General features: G+C 39.1%; 1 protein-coding gene across 2 annotated transcripts in view; it reads left to right on the top strand.

The window, feature by feature from the left end:
• The window catches only part of Ophn1 (oligophrenin 1), a 389,762-nt gene that overhangs the window by 69,335 nt on the left and 304,127 nt on the right, over positions 1-16,300 (top strand). The window lies entirely within an intron of this gene.

The raw sequence follows: 16,300 nt of genomic DNA, 5'->3' as shown, positions 1-16,300 counted from the left end.
AATGTTATTGCTGTGGCTAAGACACAAATATGTTAAATAATTATTACAAAGGAAGTTTAAACTCATAGGGATATTACAGTCTGGAAACATCTCATTGAAGATATTTGCTATTGGACTGAAGGCATAAGAGATTACAAAAACACTCAGTGGCCAGAATGACTAGTTACGTGTCAGGAAGTCCCAAAGAAATCCATGACAGTTGTTTTGTGAGTGCATGTTAGAGATCAACAAAAGATATTTTATATTGTCTTTGTTTTGGGTGATGGAAAAATGAATCCAGGGTCTTAAATATGCCAAGAAAGTGTTGTACAACTAGATTGAAGTCATTTTGTTTTCTTTCTTTTGTTTTTTTCTTTTTTATTATAATTTTTATTTTATTAATATTGATCACAGGTTATTTACTTTGTACCCTAGCCATAGCCCCCTTCCTCATTCCCTCCCAATCCCACCCTCCCTCCCTCATCTCTTCCCTGCCCCTTTCGAAGTCCACTGATAGGGGAGGTCCTCCTCCCCTTCCATCTGACCCTAGCTTATCAGGTATCTTCAGGACTGGCTGCAATGTCCTCCTCTGTGGCCTAGCAAGGCTGCTCATAAGTAGGTACTAGACCTATAAGATAGGGTAAACATACTAAAATCTGTATACCTAAAGAAGATAAACAAGAAAGAGGACCTGGGGTAAGATGATCAGTCCTCATTTAGAAAGACAAATGGGATGGATATTGGAAGCAGGAGAAAACAAGTAACAGGACAGGAGCCTATTTCAGAGGGCCTCTGAAAGACTCCACTTAGCAGTGTATCAAAGCAGATGCTGAGACTCATAACCAAACCTTCAGCAGAGTACAGGGAATCATATGAAAGAAGGGGGAGTTAAGAGACCCCTGTGCCCTGCTATATTTGGTCTTTGTGGAGCTCCTGTTATATCCATACATGGTTGGAGATACAGTCTTATAAAAGATCCCTGTGCCCTGCTATATTTGGTCCTTGTGGAGCTCCTGTCCTCTGCAGGTCATACTAACTCCCCCTTCTTTCATATGATTCCCTACACTCTGCTGAAGGTTTGGTTATGAGTCTTAGCATTTGCTTTGATACACTGCTGAGTAGAGTCTGTGTCCTGTGCCCTGCTATATTTGGTCCTTGTGGAGCTCCTGTCCTCTGCAGGTCATACTTTCTTTTGTTTTATATGAAAGAGTTTTATTGTATGGAGGTAGAGATGAGGGGGGGGGGGAGCACCCAGGAAAGGGTGAGAAAGAGAGACAGAAAAAGGGGAGAGAACAGAGAGAGCAGGCATTCTCTTTCTTTGTTTTCTTTCTTTGTTTCTTTGTGTCTTTGTTTCCCTTTTTTTTTGAGACAGGGTTTCTTTGCATCTCCTTGGCTGTTCTGGACTTACTTTGTAGACCAGGCTAGCCTCGCAGAGGTCCACCCGCCTCCCCAAGTTCTGGGATTACAGGTGTGCACACCAAAGCTGGCCCAAACCATTTTCATTAATTATGGATGACTCCAGTCTTCCACATAGTATGTGCATTGAACATCAGTTGTCCATGTTTCAGGCTATAAAGCCAAAGAACCGTGGCTTCAGAAAGAACCTTTATGTTCTTGTAATTTAATGCTCACATTTAAAAATATAAATTTTTATTTTATGTGTGAGTGTTTTGTTTGTGTGTATGGGTGTGTACCATGTACATGCTTGGTACCTGTGGAAGCCAAAAGAGAGTGTCAGACCTCCTGGAACTGGAGTTGCAGACAGTTGTTGTACTGGATAGTGTTTTGTAAACTTGACACAAACTAGAGTCATCTGAGATGAAGGACCCTCAATTGAGAAAATGTCACCATAACATCTGGCTGTAGGCCATTTTAAAATTAGGGATTGATGGGGAAGGGCCCAGCCCCCTGTGGGTGGTAGTGTTCCTGGACTGGTGGTCTTGGGTTCTATAAAAAAAGCAGGCTGAGCAAATCAGCCAAGGGTACACGCCAGTAAGCAGTAACCCTCCATGGCTTCAGCATCAGTTCCTGCCTCTAGCTTCTTGCTCTGTTTGAGTTCTCATCCTTATTCCCTTCAATGATGAACAGCGATATGGAAGTGTAAACTGAATAGACTCTTTCCTCCTCAAGTTGCTTTGGTCATGGTGTTTTGTCTCAGCAATAGTAACCCTAAACTAATATAAGTGTGAATTGCCATGTAGGTTCTAAGAACCTAACCTGCTAGTCTTCTGCAATACAACAAATGCTTTTAATCACAGAGCCATTTCTTCAGCCCTGCTAGCATATTTTAAAAATCTATTGTTATGTAAAATTTCAACTGAGTTTTATGTATGTGTCACCCAGTACCTTGGCTCCCAGGTCTCATTTCAGATACCACCATCCACTTTCCAGCATTCACAAAGGGTTTTATCTATAGTATTTTAAAGCAGATCTCATCTGTTATTTTTAAATTTTAAATACTTCAGTATGCCTCTGTGAAAAGGAAACTTTTATTGTAGAAGTTTTATTTTATTGTAGAAACTTTTATTTCAGAATAACATAACACACCCTTCAGGGCAAGAGTGGGCAATGACCAAGGTGGACATTGCAGAGGAAAACACTATCACAGAGTGAAAGTAGACAATGGCCAGAAAGACCATTGCATAGGCCTACATTTTTCCATAGGCTACTTACTATTAATTTTAACTTTTTGAGCAGAAAACTTGCCTAAGAGCTATTTTTTCCTATCAATGTAATTGACTAATCCATTTGGACCAACTATTTAAGAGGTGAGGCAGATCTATAGTCTTTCTTGTAGTTCAGACAGTCATGTGTCCACTCCAGGCAACTAAAGGACTCAGATCCCCTTTCTCCTCTGCCCCTCACCTCTCTTTTCCTCCTCTCCTCTCTTCCTTCTGTTTCTGGTAGGGTATGTTGTAGCTCAGGCTGGCTTTGACCTCTTGATCCTCCTGCGTCTACTACTTAATTGTTGAGATTATATGTATGACCCAACATGCTAGCTTCTTCAGATCCCATTCTTTTGGCCAATAATCAAAGTCCTGCTTTTGTTTCTAATTTTACAAGCAGATGATTATGAGGGAAGGGGTTCAATGTCATTGAACTTTTTAATCTTGCTCATTTCTAAATAGTTGCCTCATAATTCCCTCTCAAGAGCTGAGACCATAAAACCACGTGTCAAGTAAACATGACTACGTCCTCATTAAATGGGGCATAAAAGGGTTTAAGGTCTTCATTCGTACTGACTTTCAGATTGTAGAAGGATAATCAAGAAACCAGATTGATTATAATTTATTTCTCCTATTGAAAACTAGGGATTCGGCTGGAGAGATGGCTCAGTGGTTAAGAGTACTTCCTGTTCTTCTGAAGGCCCTGAGTTTAATTCTCAGCACTTGCATGCCAGCTCACAACTGTCTGATGATGTCTTCTGGTGTGCAGATGTACATGTAGACAAAGTACCTATATAAATAAAATACATACACAAATAAGTCTAAAAATGAAATGCACTACATTAGATTATTAAGATTATTTTATCAGAGCACCGTGTCACAAGTCTGTAATCCCAGCACTCCAGAAGGCAGAGGCCAGTGGATCTCTGTGAGTTTGAGGCCATCCTGATCTACAAAGTCTAGGACAGTCAAGTCTACACAAAGAGACCATGTCTCAGAAAAAAACAAAAAACAAAAACAAAACAAAATTCAATTCTAAAGCTGTTTGTCAGGAATGGTGGTATCTGAAGTGGTTTGCTTTGGGTTTTGTAAATCATATATAAAACAGATGGGGCATTGTCATAATTATCCTAAATACACACAGCACTTAACCTTGATTAAATGTCCTCTAGTCCTATTGAGGGATTAAAAATGGAAGGTTGATGGTCATACCAATGGAAATAGTGATTTCAGTGATTTAGCATGGTAATTTAGAGCTTTTATCTTGAGTGTAAGAAGGCAGAAACAAAACTGAGTTAGAACCAAAGATATACATGAGATAGGAACAAACAGTTGACCTTTTGTTTTTGCTCCTATTTCATGGGTAGGTTAAGGCCACTTTTTATTTCCCCACGGGCCTGTGCTTCCAATGTTTAACTCAGGAGTGCTGAGTCTAGTTGATAATTCCTGGGAAGTTTCTGGTGGTAGAAGAAGACAGCATGGTGCAGTGGGGGAAAGGGTCTTTTCAAAGAGACACTAATTGTTGGTCCTGAGGATCCTGGAGGCAAGTTTTAATTAATGTCTACTTTGGCTTAGAAATGATGTCTATCTCCTTTCTCCAATGGTTTAGGCAGTCTTTGTAACCCATAATCTTTGCTAACCTGCCCAGATTCATTGAGTCTAGGGGCAAATTGTCTCAGAGACTGGGTTTCTTTAAAGCGACATCCATAATGTACCTCAGAAGATCTGGGAGCCCAATGAGAGTCTAGTCTACACAGGCTCTAAGGAGGGTTGCTGGCAGTATTGCCTTCCAAGCAAGATGAGTCTCTGGATGAAGCTCTTTAGCAGATTACTTTGTGGTCTGATTAACACATTCCATCTTTCTGTGGGGGGTGCTGTGGCCAGGAAGAATAATGGAGATGATGCCTAATTTCCAGAGATTTAACTACAGAGTTAGTGATCTGGGAAACAAACAGAGGGAGGAAGGATCATTGCAACTTTGAAAAGATCTCATGAGGCCATATCAGGGAATAATTTTAGTGGCTCCCACTGGGGTGTAACAATTATGGGAATTAAAAAGCCCTTAATGAAAAGATTTTACTGATTAAGGATTGAGGTAGACTAGGGCTTAAGGATAGAGAAAGTATTACTTATTATTAGGGAAAGCATGAGAGATTATGGTTGGGGTGGTTGCTATTACCTTATTTGTTATGTCAGTGGTCCATACTTGGAAATTAATAGAAAGGCTGAACCACTGTTTGATTTTCAAGTGTAGGTGATTATGGCCATTAATGTGTGATATTTTTGGAGGTTTGAAGATAATTTTGATTTCTAGTTTTATTAATAGGTTTCTATCCAATAAAGGGAGAGAACATACAGGGATTCCTAATAAAACACAGTTAAAGAAATTATTTTATAGTCAGAATAAAGGTAAAGTGAAATGTCTGGTCACAGATGTCTACTATTAAATAAGGAATGAAGGTCAGTTTTCAAGAATGTGAAGTATGAATACAGTAAGGGATCCCACTATCAAGTAGAAAACTCAATGTACTATCTGTGGCTTTAAGATATACCTGTGGCTCTCCCATCAATAATGAGGGTGATGATCAAGTTGGAGGTCAAAGACTTCTTCATTCCAGAGAGAGAAAGGAAAAGGAAAATAAAAAAGGAAGGGGAGGGGAAGAGGGGTCTTCTGAGGCTTTGATAGGGGAGTTCTATCCCTTGGTTCAGCAAACCCTCTTGCGCCCTGTGTCCTACCTTGTCACTTTAGGGCCAAGGAAATCTTAGAAGTATATTTGATATTTGGGTAGTTGTTTTCCTCAACAAAAAATTGCCAGAAGACATATATAGCATTTTATTTGTCAGTCTAAAAGGAAACAGCTGGAGATCTTGAGTTACCATACAAGGCTACAAGAAAAAAAATCATAGTCAGCCATAGCTTTAGCCTCTTTTTGTCTCCTCTGTTCTTTCTTTAGGGGGAATACTTGTGTGTTTCCCAGTGGTAGTGAGAAAATGGCTAGTTTTGTCATTTAGCTGTGGGTTTTCTATAGATATTCTTTATTAAATTGAGGGAGTTCCCCATAGGTATTCTTTTTTTAAATTATTTATTATTTACATGTACATTGGTGTTTTGTTTGCATGCACCTCTGTGTGAGGGTATCAGATCGCCTGGGACTGGGGTCACAGATAGTTGTGAGCTGCCATGTGGGTGCTAGGAATTGAACCTGGGTCCTCTGGAAGAGTAGCAGATGCTCTTATCCACTGAGTCATCTCTCCAGCATCCCCTATAGGTATTCTTTTTCTTCAGATTTTTTTTTTTATAGAATCATGTGCTTTCCTCTTTAGCCTATTGACAGGATAGTTTGCATTGATTTTTAAATGATAAACCAGTTCTACATACCTGACATATAGCCTACTCGATTGTGATATGTAATTTGTTTTGTACTATGTTTGATTCAACTACTAATATTTGATAGTATTTTTGATATTTTGATATAAAATATTTGATAATATTGTTGATAGTTATTTTTGCACTTATATTCATGGGACCTATTGGTGTTCTGTCTGTCTCTCTCTGGTAGGGACTTAATGTATAGCTCGATCTGGCCTTGAACTCATAATTGTCCTGCTCCAATCTTTTAAGTGCTAGGGTTGCCACCCAAACTGTCTTTTTAGAACCTAAGTCACTCATTTCAGGAGCACTGAGTTGATTTACCTAATGTTACAGAACTAGTTTGTAAATTTCAAGTAATCACTTGAAATTAATCAATGTACTTACGCACATAGATAATTCCAAGTATTGTTCTAATCACTTTTATCCACTTTAACTTATTTAATACACACACATACACACATACACCTTTAAAATTGGCAGTAAACTGTTCAAAGAGGCTTGTGTCCCAGGAGGATTTCCTAAGTGATCATCCATTTTATTTCCATTGTGTAACTTCTTGTACTTCCTTAAAAATACTGAAACCCGTCATTTCCTCTTCTGGCTATCCTGCTAAAGCAGTAGGACCTCTAGGAAGTATAATCTCTCAAGAACTGTAGTTATTATAAAAAAATGTGGAAATATATAACCCAGGTTTTCTTAGTTTTAGCACAATTTTCACATTGTGCTAAAGGGTGAAATGTCAGTTCATATGCATTTTGTGCTTGGTATATGTTAAAAGATACAACTATGATTTATGATAAGTTTCAAAGCCTTGGTGGGACATGGAAAATAACTATACCTAAGAGGGTAACATTGCTGAACAGAAAGAGTGACTCAAATTTTCTTTTTAAAAACACAAATGTTGTCTTAGTCAGGGTTCTTTTAAGGAACTGAACTAACAGAATAAAAAAACAGGATTTATTAGACTGGTTTATAAGATATGGTCTGAGAAATCCAACAATGGCTCTCTCAGGGCAGAAAGGCCGAGAGTCTGGTAGTTGTTAAATCCATGAGGCTGTGTGTCTCTTCTTGTACTGACATCTGGGAAGATTCCTGGAAAGCTGCTATTCTTTTGTGACATTGGAAGGAATCCTGAAGAAATTGGCAGCAACAGGACAGGGAGACTTGCCAGTGAGAGTAAGGGCAAACAGCAAAAGTCAAAATTTTCTACTTTTATGTCCTTTTATGTGGGCCACCACCAGAAGGTGTGGCCCAGATTTATGGAGGGTCTTCTTTCAAATAATACAATTAAGAAAATCCCTCACAGGAGTGCCTAGCAGCTTGGGAACCAGATAATTCTAAATGTAGTGTCATTGACAACCAAGGTTGGCCAGCACAGATGTGTTTGAATTAAACCTTAGGTTAAAAAGTGAAACGTGTTAGCGTTACTTTTTACACTATTTCATTTTGGTTTCTTAATGCCTCTTCTTCCTTTCTCTACCCCAATCATTTCCAACAGCCCAACACCGGGTAGGAGAGAAAGGAGGTTAGTGGGAAGAAGGGGTGTAGTTTGTTTTTTTTTTTTTTTTTTTTTTATCTACTACCTGCTGGCTAGGGTCTTCCTTAGGGCAAGTCCAATCCTCCTTTCAGGATATCTCCAACTTCTCATCTAGCTGCATCAACAGGAATCAGGAGCAGCAGGGGGGAAGCAGCAGCAGCCTTCTTTCTCAGAGCTCCCCAATATTCTTAGGGCTCTGGCCTTTATTCTCTCTCCAAGAGTCCTCAGATTTAAACTATCTGCAGCTGGCAAAGGGCCCCTCTCAGAGCCAGCAACAGGCAAACAGTTTACTGCTGTGGACAACCTAAATCAGTCCCATATCCTACACCTGAGATCAAACAACGAAACCAACCAACCAACAACAACAAAAAACAAACCAACCAACAAAACAAAACCATGTTTACATCCACAACAGAAACTCTTTGAGTCAAGGGACTGACTCATCAGGTAAAAGTGATTGCTGTGCAAATATGAAGACCCAAGTTCAAACCCCAAGAATCCGTGTAAAAAGCCAGGTATATGCATATGTGTGTGCAGAACAGTGAACAGTGTGGTGTGGAGAAAGGAGGATTGCTGGGGCTTGATGACCATTAAACTAGCTCTAAATTCAGGGAAGAATTCCTGTCTCAATAGAGTAAGAATAAGGTTGTTAAGGTGTAGACTTACTATCCTTCTTTGTTCTCTGCACACACATATGCACATACAACACACGCATGTGCGCACTAACACAGACACATACACATGAACTCAAAGAAAATCCTTGAGAAGGTCCAAAAGGACAATCTACTTGGTGCTGTGCCTCTAATTCCAACATTAGGGAGACTACAGAGAAAAGATTTCTGGGAGTTTGATTCCAGGCTGACCTACATAGTGAATTCCAGGCCAGTCAGGGCTACAGAATTATACCCTGCATTCAAAACTGAGAAAAAAAAGACACTAAAAGGTATGTTACCCTACTGAATCTTCCAAATGAATTTTTTTTTTTCCAAACTGCAGCCCATGACTGCTATTATTAGATAATAGGGGGAAAAAATGGAGGTGGCTTGTAATTGAAACAATAGCATGGATAGCTTTTGACAGTGGTATTTTGCATTCAAATTGTATTCCTACTACACCAATTATTGTGATTTAGGATAAGCTAACTTATTTTCTCTTAGCTTTAATTTCTTAACCTGAAAAGTATAATTCTGTTTTCTTAAATGGGCAAACTGCAGGAGCCCTTTATATTCAAATTATAAGTATCTTTTAGCTATTGTTTTGTTGAGGCAGGGTCTCACTCTAAGGAGCCAGGCTGGCCTGGAGCTTTCTGTTTAAGTCAAGTGGAGCCAAAACTATTGATCCTCATGTCACTGCCTCCTGAGCACAAGGGCTGCAGTAGTGTACCATTCCTAGTTTACAAAAATATTGTTATTTTTTAATCTCTGAGATAGTCTCACTGTCTATCCTGTACAGAACTGGCTGGTCTGTAATGTGCCATATTAAACGAGGCTGGCCTCAAACTCATAGAGATTGTCTGCCTCTACTTCCAGAGTGCTGGGATTAAACATGTGTACCACCATGCAAGGCCAAAATGTAATTCCTAACCTACAAAATAAAACATAAAGTAAACAAAGACTGACATTTTGATAGCATGAATTCATAAATAAGATTACACTCATAAACGTGTCTGGCACTAAAGTGAATATGGTATAGAGAGACTACTGTAAGAGTGAAGTCCTAGCATTTAGTGTTAGCATTGTAGAGAGTTGTGGCATGGTAATTGCCTGATACTTCTATTCTAGTCTGTTTTTCCTCTATACAGGAAAAGTTCCAAATTCACAATGTTCCTGGATTATAAACCACATTTATAAAGATGGTACATTGAGAAAAGCATACATCATCTCTGAAGACAATGACTTAGAAGTCAGGGCCTTGGGCATGCTAAGCATGTGTTTTACCACCAAGCCACATCTTCAGCCCTAAATTATTTTTTTCTGTTTTCTTTCTCCTCCTGCTCCTCCTCCTCCTCCTCCTTCTTCTTTTTGAGACAGGGTTTCCCTGTTTTGATTTGGCTGTCTTGGACTCCCTTTGTAAACCAAGATGGCCTGGAACTCAGAGATCTGCCTGCCTCTGCCTCCCTGAATACTGGGATTACAGGCTTGTGCCACTGTGCCTGGCAAATTATTTTTAACATAAGTAACTAATACTTGCATCTTATTGCTCAGCTCTCAGAATAGTATGCTTTCTCAGAATAACTGAGTCGTTTTGTCTCTTGACTTTTAGATGTATGCATCTCAATTAAAGTATCCCAACTAAATCAGTAGCCATATAACAAAGAGCAAAAAGGTAACAAAAAAATCCACTTTGCTGAGAGGTTAGAGAAATCTGTAAAAACGTAGAAGTAGCTGTAAAAAAAAATGCAGTATACACATATTTAAATAGAATTCGTACACAACAACATACCCATTACAATTGTGTGATTCCATGGATTTAAGTGTATTCACAAAATTTTACAAGCATTACAACAATCAATTTTAGAACATTTTGATACTGCAACAAGAAGTCACTTTTCAACTAGCAGTCACACTCTCTCTCCCTCCCTTCCTTCTGCCTCTCTTTCCTATCACACTGTCCTTTTTTCTCTCTGTTTCCAAAACCCCGCTTACCTTAGGGTTTGATGAAATGCTAGGCAAAAATTCAAACTCCATCACTGTTCCATGTTATTGAAATAGGAAAATACTTCATCTGGAAAGCATTTGGCCCCTTGTTCTTGCCATAGATAGCATATACCAAATACAAACAGGACACACACACACACACACACACACACACACACACACAGAGAGAGAGAGAGAGAGAGAGAGAGAGAGAGAGAGAGAGAGAGAGAGAGAGAGAGATTAAGCTATGTTTATCAGCTAGGAATGAAAATGTCAGGGGCATGTTCAGATTTTATTGGTCTGTGTTCCATAGGAGATATTCATGTTGCACATTGGGCAGTAGTAATGCTAAATGAACTGTATTCTATGCTGCCTCATTGACTTTTTGTTAAGATTTATTTATTTATTATGTATACAGTGTTCTATCTGCATGTAGGCCTCCCATGTGATTGCTGGGAATTGAACTCAGGACTTTTGGAAGAACAACCAGTGCTCTTAACCTCTGAGCCATCTCTCCTGCCCTGCTGTTGACTTCTTAAAGTGAATACATATTCTTGCAGATCCCAGATGCAGTTGCCAGATTTTCTGATGCAGTTACAAAGATTTTCCACATCGTGAGGAACTTTCTTTAGTTACTGTCAAGCAAGATTTAAACTTTTCCGTGTTCAGGTGGAATTCTGCAGAGCTTGAAAAGCTATAGGCTAAATAATCCATAGAGAAAGTCCTCTACTCAATCAGATTCTTCAGTGTATTCTGGCGATAGATTCACCAACTTGGACCCAGGAGCAGGGTGTTTGTGGACAAGGTCAGGCTGTTCAGGCCAGACTCCTAAGTATATGCCCTAGGTTCTGAGAGAATGGTTCATTACAGGTAGGAAACAGTAAGGCCAGCCTGACATTTTATTTGTAATTTGAGATAGACACTGGTGTTCTACCTCATTATGACTTTTGAAACATTAGTTATCCCTGCCTTGACTACAGGCATTGTTGATTGCTTAAGTCATTGTAGTGCTGCTTTGTAAAAACTTATATGTTGGCTTTGTTTGTATTTAAAATTTCCACTAATAAATCAGATAGAAACCTGAGGCTTTGAAATCATATCATTTCATTAACTTTCTTATTAACTTTTTCATTTGTTAGCTATGTAGGGTCTTGACCTTATATGATCCTCCTGTCTCAGGTTTCTGGGTGCCATCATGATTGGCAACTTTTTGTCTTCAAATTTATTTTGGTGATTTTTAATCACTGTTTTCTAGAATGATATCTTAAGTTGTATAACTTGTGATGCAATTAGAGACAACATCATTAGGTGTATTAATTCAGTCACAAAAGAAAAAAATCATGTGGCCTCTCATTTGTGTGTCCCAGAAATGGGTACATAAAATCACATTGATGCTGATGAGATGAAAACAGAAGTGAAATCTGTGTGTGGATCAAAGTGAAATAATGGGAGGAGCATAGGGGGATAGAAGGATATGGGAAATATGTTCAAAGCACATTATATGTGTGCTTGAAAATAGACTGTGTGACTGTGTATAATAAAAAAATATTGAACGAATTGGCTACCTAAGTTCTTTTAACGCTTTGTATAAGTACATATATTAGAAGGGAAAAATAGTTGCCTTGTAAAAACTGTCTTGAGTTTGTTAAAAAACAAAACAAAACAAAAACAAAAACAAAGACATTGCAATAAAGAAACTTTATAAAAACTATAAAATGTACAATGGATTCTTAGAGATAGTTAACTATGGGGAAGGAATTAAAAGGCATTATATTTTTTATATCAGCAGATATTATAATGTTTTAGTGTTTAATAGTTTGTGTGTATGTGTGTGTTTAATGTCTGTGCATGTGTGTGGTGAGGAATACCTCTAATCTCTCTACTTAGGGGGCTGAGTCAGGAGTGTCATTTGTTTGAGGCCAATGTGGACTACATATAGCAGGATATTTTCCCAAAATGAAACAAAAAAGTTCCTTGATAGTGAAGGATTAGGCATTCTCTCAAAAGAGAAGAGAAAAAAATCAAAACATTTTTTTTTCCTGTTATCCCTTTTAGGAACAATGTGTTCCTTTTCAATGAGGACCATCATAGTGTGTCAGGGGGAGATCATGTAGGGGTTGATCCACCAAGAATCCTGTAAATTCCGTGGCACAGTTTGGATGCTTTGTTTACCTGTAGATATTTCATGACCACAGACCCTGCATCTAAACCTATAAGTACACCATTACTCTGCACTCTTAAGCATGGAGAGCAAAGTTAGCACTATTTTATGGGCTACTGGTACTGTGTCAAGCCCCATTTGTTGGCCTGGGCACACATAGTCTCTTCGGGTTTCTGTTGCTGTGAAGGACACTGTGATCATGGCAATTCTTATAAAGGAAAACTTTTAATTGGGGCTGGTTTACAGTTTCAGAGGTTTAGTCCATTTTCATCATGGTAGGGAGCATGGCAGTATGTAGGCAGACATGGTGCTGGAGAAGGAGCTGAGAGTTTTTACACATTGATTTGCAGGCAGCAGAAGAGACTGTGTGTCACACTGGGCATAGCTTGAGCATAGAAAACCTCAAAGCCCACCTCCTTGGTGACACACTTCCTTTAAGAAGGCCATCCCTCTATGGCCAAGCATTGAAACACATGAATCTATGGTGGTCATTTCTATTCAAACCATGAGACATAGTAACTCCATGATTGTATTACTGTAAGGATAGCAACTACTTCTTTAAAGTGACATCTTTCAGATGCTTTGTGGCGTTTTAGATATGTGTACCTTTGAGGATTTGGAAATTTTATGAGTAGTTAAAGTGAACACAAACCCAACCCAACAGTAATTGTTGCATGTTTTTATCCTCATACAAAAATATAGCTTTTTATATATGAATATATGACATAAAGTAAAAGGGAATAATTAGAGAGTAGAAAGGGAAGCAATAGGAGGAAGAAGAAAAAGCCAAGAGAGGGTAATGGGGAGGGGATAAATAGAGCAATATATATAATTTGTATGTATATAAGCAGCCTAATAAGATTCATCATTTTGTACAATGGATATGTTCTTGGTCTCCCCACCCCCGAAGGGAGGAGCAGTCCTGTTAGGCCACAGAGGAGGGCTTTGCAGCCAGTCCTGAAGATACCTGATAAAACAGGATCAGATGAATGGGGAGGAGGTCCCCCCCATCAGTGGACTTAGAAAGGGGCACGGTGGAGATGAGGGAGGGAGGGAGGGAGGGACTGGGAGGGAATGAGGGATCGAGACACGGCTGGGATACAGAGTTAATAAAATGTAACTGATAAAAAAATAAAATAAAAAAAAAAACTCAAGTGACAGCAAAAAAAAAATAGATAAAATTTCACAAAAATTTGCAAGGTATATTGGTGCATACTATGACTCCAAATTTTTGAGACTAAGGCCATAGGTCACACATTTGAGGCTAGCCTGGACTGCATAGAAAAGCCCTCTCTCAAGAAACTGAGGGAATGGGAGAGGAATTTTAAATCTTACTATAAGGAAGTTTTTTTTTTAAACTTTTATTTTCCTCTTATACATTACATTCTGACTGAAGTTTTGCCTCCCTCTACTCCTTTCACTTTCTCCCCCCACCACACTTCCTCTTTCCCCTAGATCAACTCCTCCTCTATTTTCCTTAAAAAAAGTTCTCTCAAGGATATGCATTGAACAAGATACAATAAAGACTGGGCACAAACCCTCATATCATGGCTGGGCAAGGCAACCCAACAGGAGGAAAAAGGTCCCAGGTGGAGACAAAAAAGTCCAAGATACCCCCTGATACCATTGTTGGGAGCCCCACAATACAAGCAAGCTATACAGCCGTAAGATATATGCAGATGACGTGGCTCAGACCAATATAGGATTTGTGTTTGTGCCTTCAGTCGCTTTGAGACCCAATGAGGCCTGGATTCTTTGCCCCCTATTTTCATGGTGTCCTTGATTTTTCTGGCTCCTATAATCCTTTCTTCCCCTCTTTTGCTGGGTTCCCCTGGATCCACCTAGTGTGTGGTTGTGGGTCTCTGCATCTGTTCCCCTCTGTTGCTGGATGGTACCTCTCTGATGACAGTTGGGCTAGGTACCAGTCTCGAGTATAGCAGAATATCATTCAGGATCATTTCTTTGACTTTTTTTTCCAGCCATGTTTGATCTATCATGTATCTCTGGGCTATCCAGCTTCTTGGGTCTTGGCCATCTAGGCAGTGTAGACATGAGCTCCCTCTTGTATTGTGGGCCTCAAGTTGGACCAGTCATTGGTTGGCCACTCCTACAAGTTCTGTGCCACCATTACCTCAGCACATACTGCATGCTAGACAAATCATAGGCCTATTGTTTTGTGGCTGGGTTGATGTTCCAGTTCCACTTCTAGGAGTCTTGTGTAGTTATAGAAGATAGCCACATTGGGCTCTGTATTCCCCATTACTATGAGACTTCACTAGGGTCACTCTTGTGGATTCTACGGAGTTTATACTGCACTAGGTTTCTATATCACCTCCAAATGTCTCTCATTTCCAGTTGTCTTTCCCAGTACTTTCTCCCTCCATCTCTTTCCCCAACCCCCGCCTGATCCCTCCTGTTCCCATCACCATGTACTTCCAGGTCACATGCAAAATCTATTGATTTTCCTTTTCCCAGGGAGATTCATGCACCCAGCCCTCTTGAGCCCTTTCTGTTACTTAGTCTCTCTGAGTCTGTGGATTGTAACATGATTGTCCTTTACTTAACAGATAATGTCCACTTATAAGTGTGTACATAGAATGTTTGTCTTTTTGAGTCTGGGGTACCTCACTCAGGATAATCTTTTTAGTTCTACCCCTTTGCCTGCAAATTTCATGATACCATTTTTTTAAACTGCCATAAAATTTTAATAGTAAATAAATACTCTTTTTAAACAAGCCACAGAGATCAAAACCAGTAAAGGCACAAGCTGCAGGGCCATGAAGTACATGCAGTGATGTATTTGGAGGCATTCCAGATGAAATAAAATAGTGGAGTTCTCTGAGCACTGAATAAAAAGCACAGTTCTCAGAAATGATGAGCTGGGGAGAGAGGTGACCAAGAAGACAAAAGTCTATTAATAGGAGGCTGGATCAAAGAACAATAGAACCCACTGAGAGATGAACTAGCAGAGAAATAGCAGTGAAATATAAGAGAAAACAAAGACATCTGCAAAAGTGGAAACAATATCATGTCTGACAGTCTGTGCAACAAAGAATGTGACTAGGGCTGGGGATGTTGTTCAGTAGTAGAGAACATATCTAGGGGTAGGCAGGCAAAAATAGAGTGGAAGCTTCTCTGGGAACAGGAAACGGCTGGGAGAAATGGTCATCTCAGAAGGACGCTAAAGGTGCCATTTGAGATTAGCAGGTCAACACAGAAACACAGGACAGGAATCAATGTAACGTATGACTTTACATAAAAAGAAACTAAAGCCATGAAAGGGAACATGGTCTTATTGAAGCTTAATCCCAGACTAGAACTCTTACCATCAACCTCAAATACTTTCCTCCAAAATTCTGTCTGCACAAGAAAAATCTGAAGTCCCCAAACCATTACATTCTAAATTGTGTTAATCACAAACAGCTGGCAATATAAGCTTAACTTCCCTCCCACTTTTGTTAATTCATATCCACTAATGACTTTTCAGGGTGTTTTTTAGTGCTAAGTGTGTTAATGTATACTTCTAATTCAAGCACTCAAAAGACTGATGTAAGAGGATTATGAGTTTGAGACAGCCTTGTTTATAAAGCAAGTAACTCCCTGTTTTTATATGTATATATTTTAGAGATACCTACTTAATATAAAGTATTTAAGGGATGGTATCAATATATTTTGGGGAACATTCCTAAACTTAAGCATCTCCAATAAGTGGTTTTACTTTCTGGATCATCAGTTTGAGTCAACATTTATTTGGAAGTCATCATGCGGTTGTTGTTAGATGCAGGAAGTATAAATGATCTCCATTTCTGCCTGATTTCCTGAAAATGGCAAAATTTCATTTTTTGTGCCAGTGACAGAATTTTATTCTTTAAGTGGATGAATAAAACTTCATAGGATCATTCCATAATTTGACTATTTTTGATAATTCTACAATAAATATGGTTGTAC

Source organism: Meriones unguiculatus, chromosome X (assembly GCF_030254825.1).
Source record: "Meriones unguiculatus strain TT.TT164.6M chromosome X, Bangor_MerUng_6.1, whole genome shotgun sequence".
In the NCBI taxonomy this organism is placed as follows: Eukaryota; Metazoa; Chordata; class Mammalia; order Rodentia; family Muridae; genus Meriones; species Meriones unguiculatus.
This window is presented reverse-complemented; position numbering and strand designations above follow the sequence as displayed.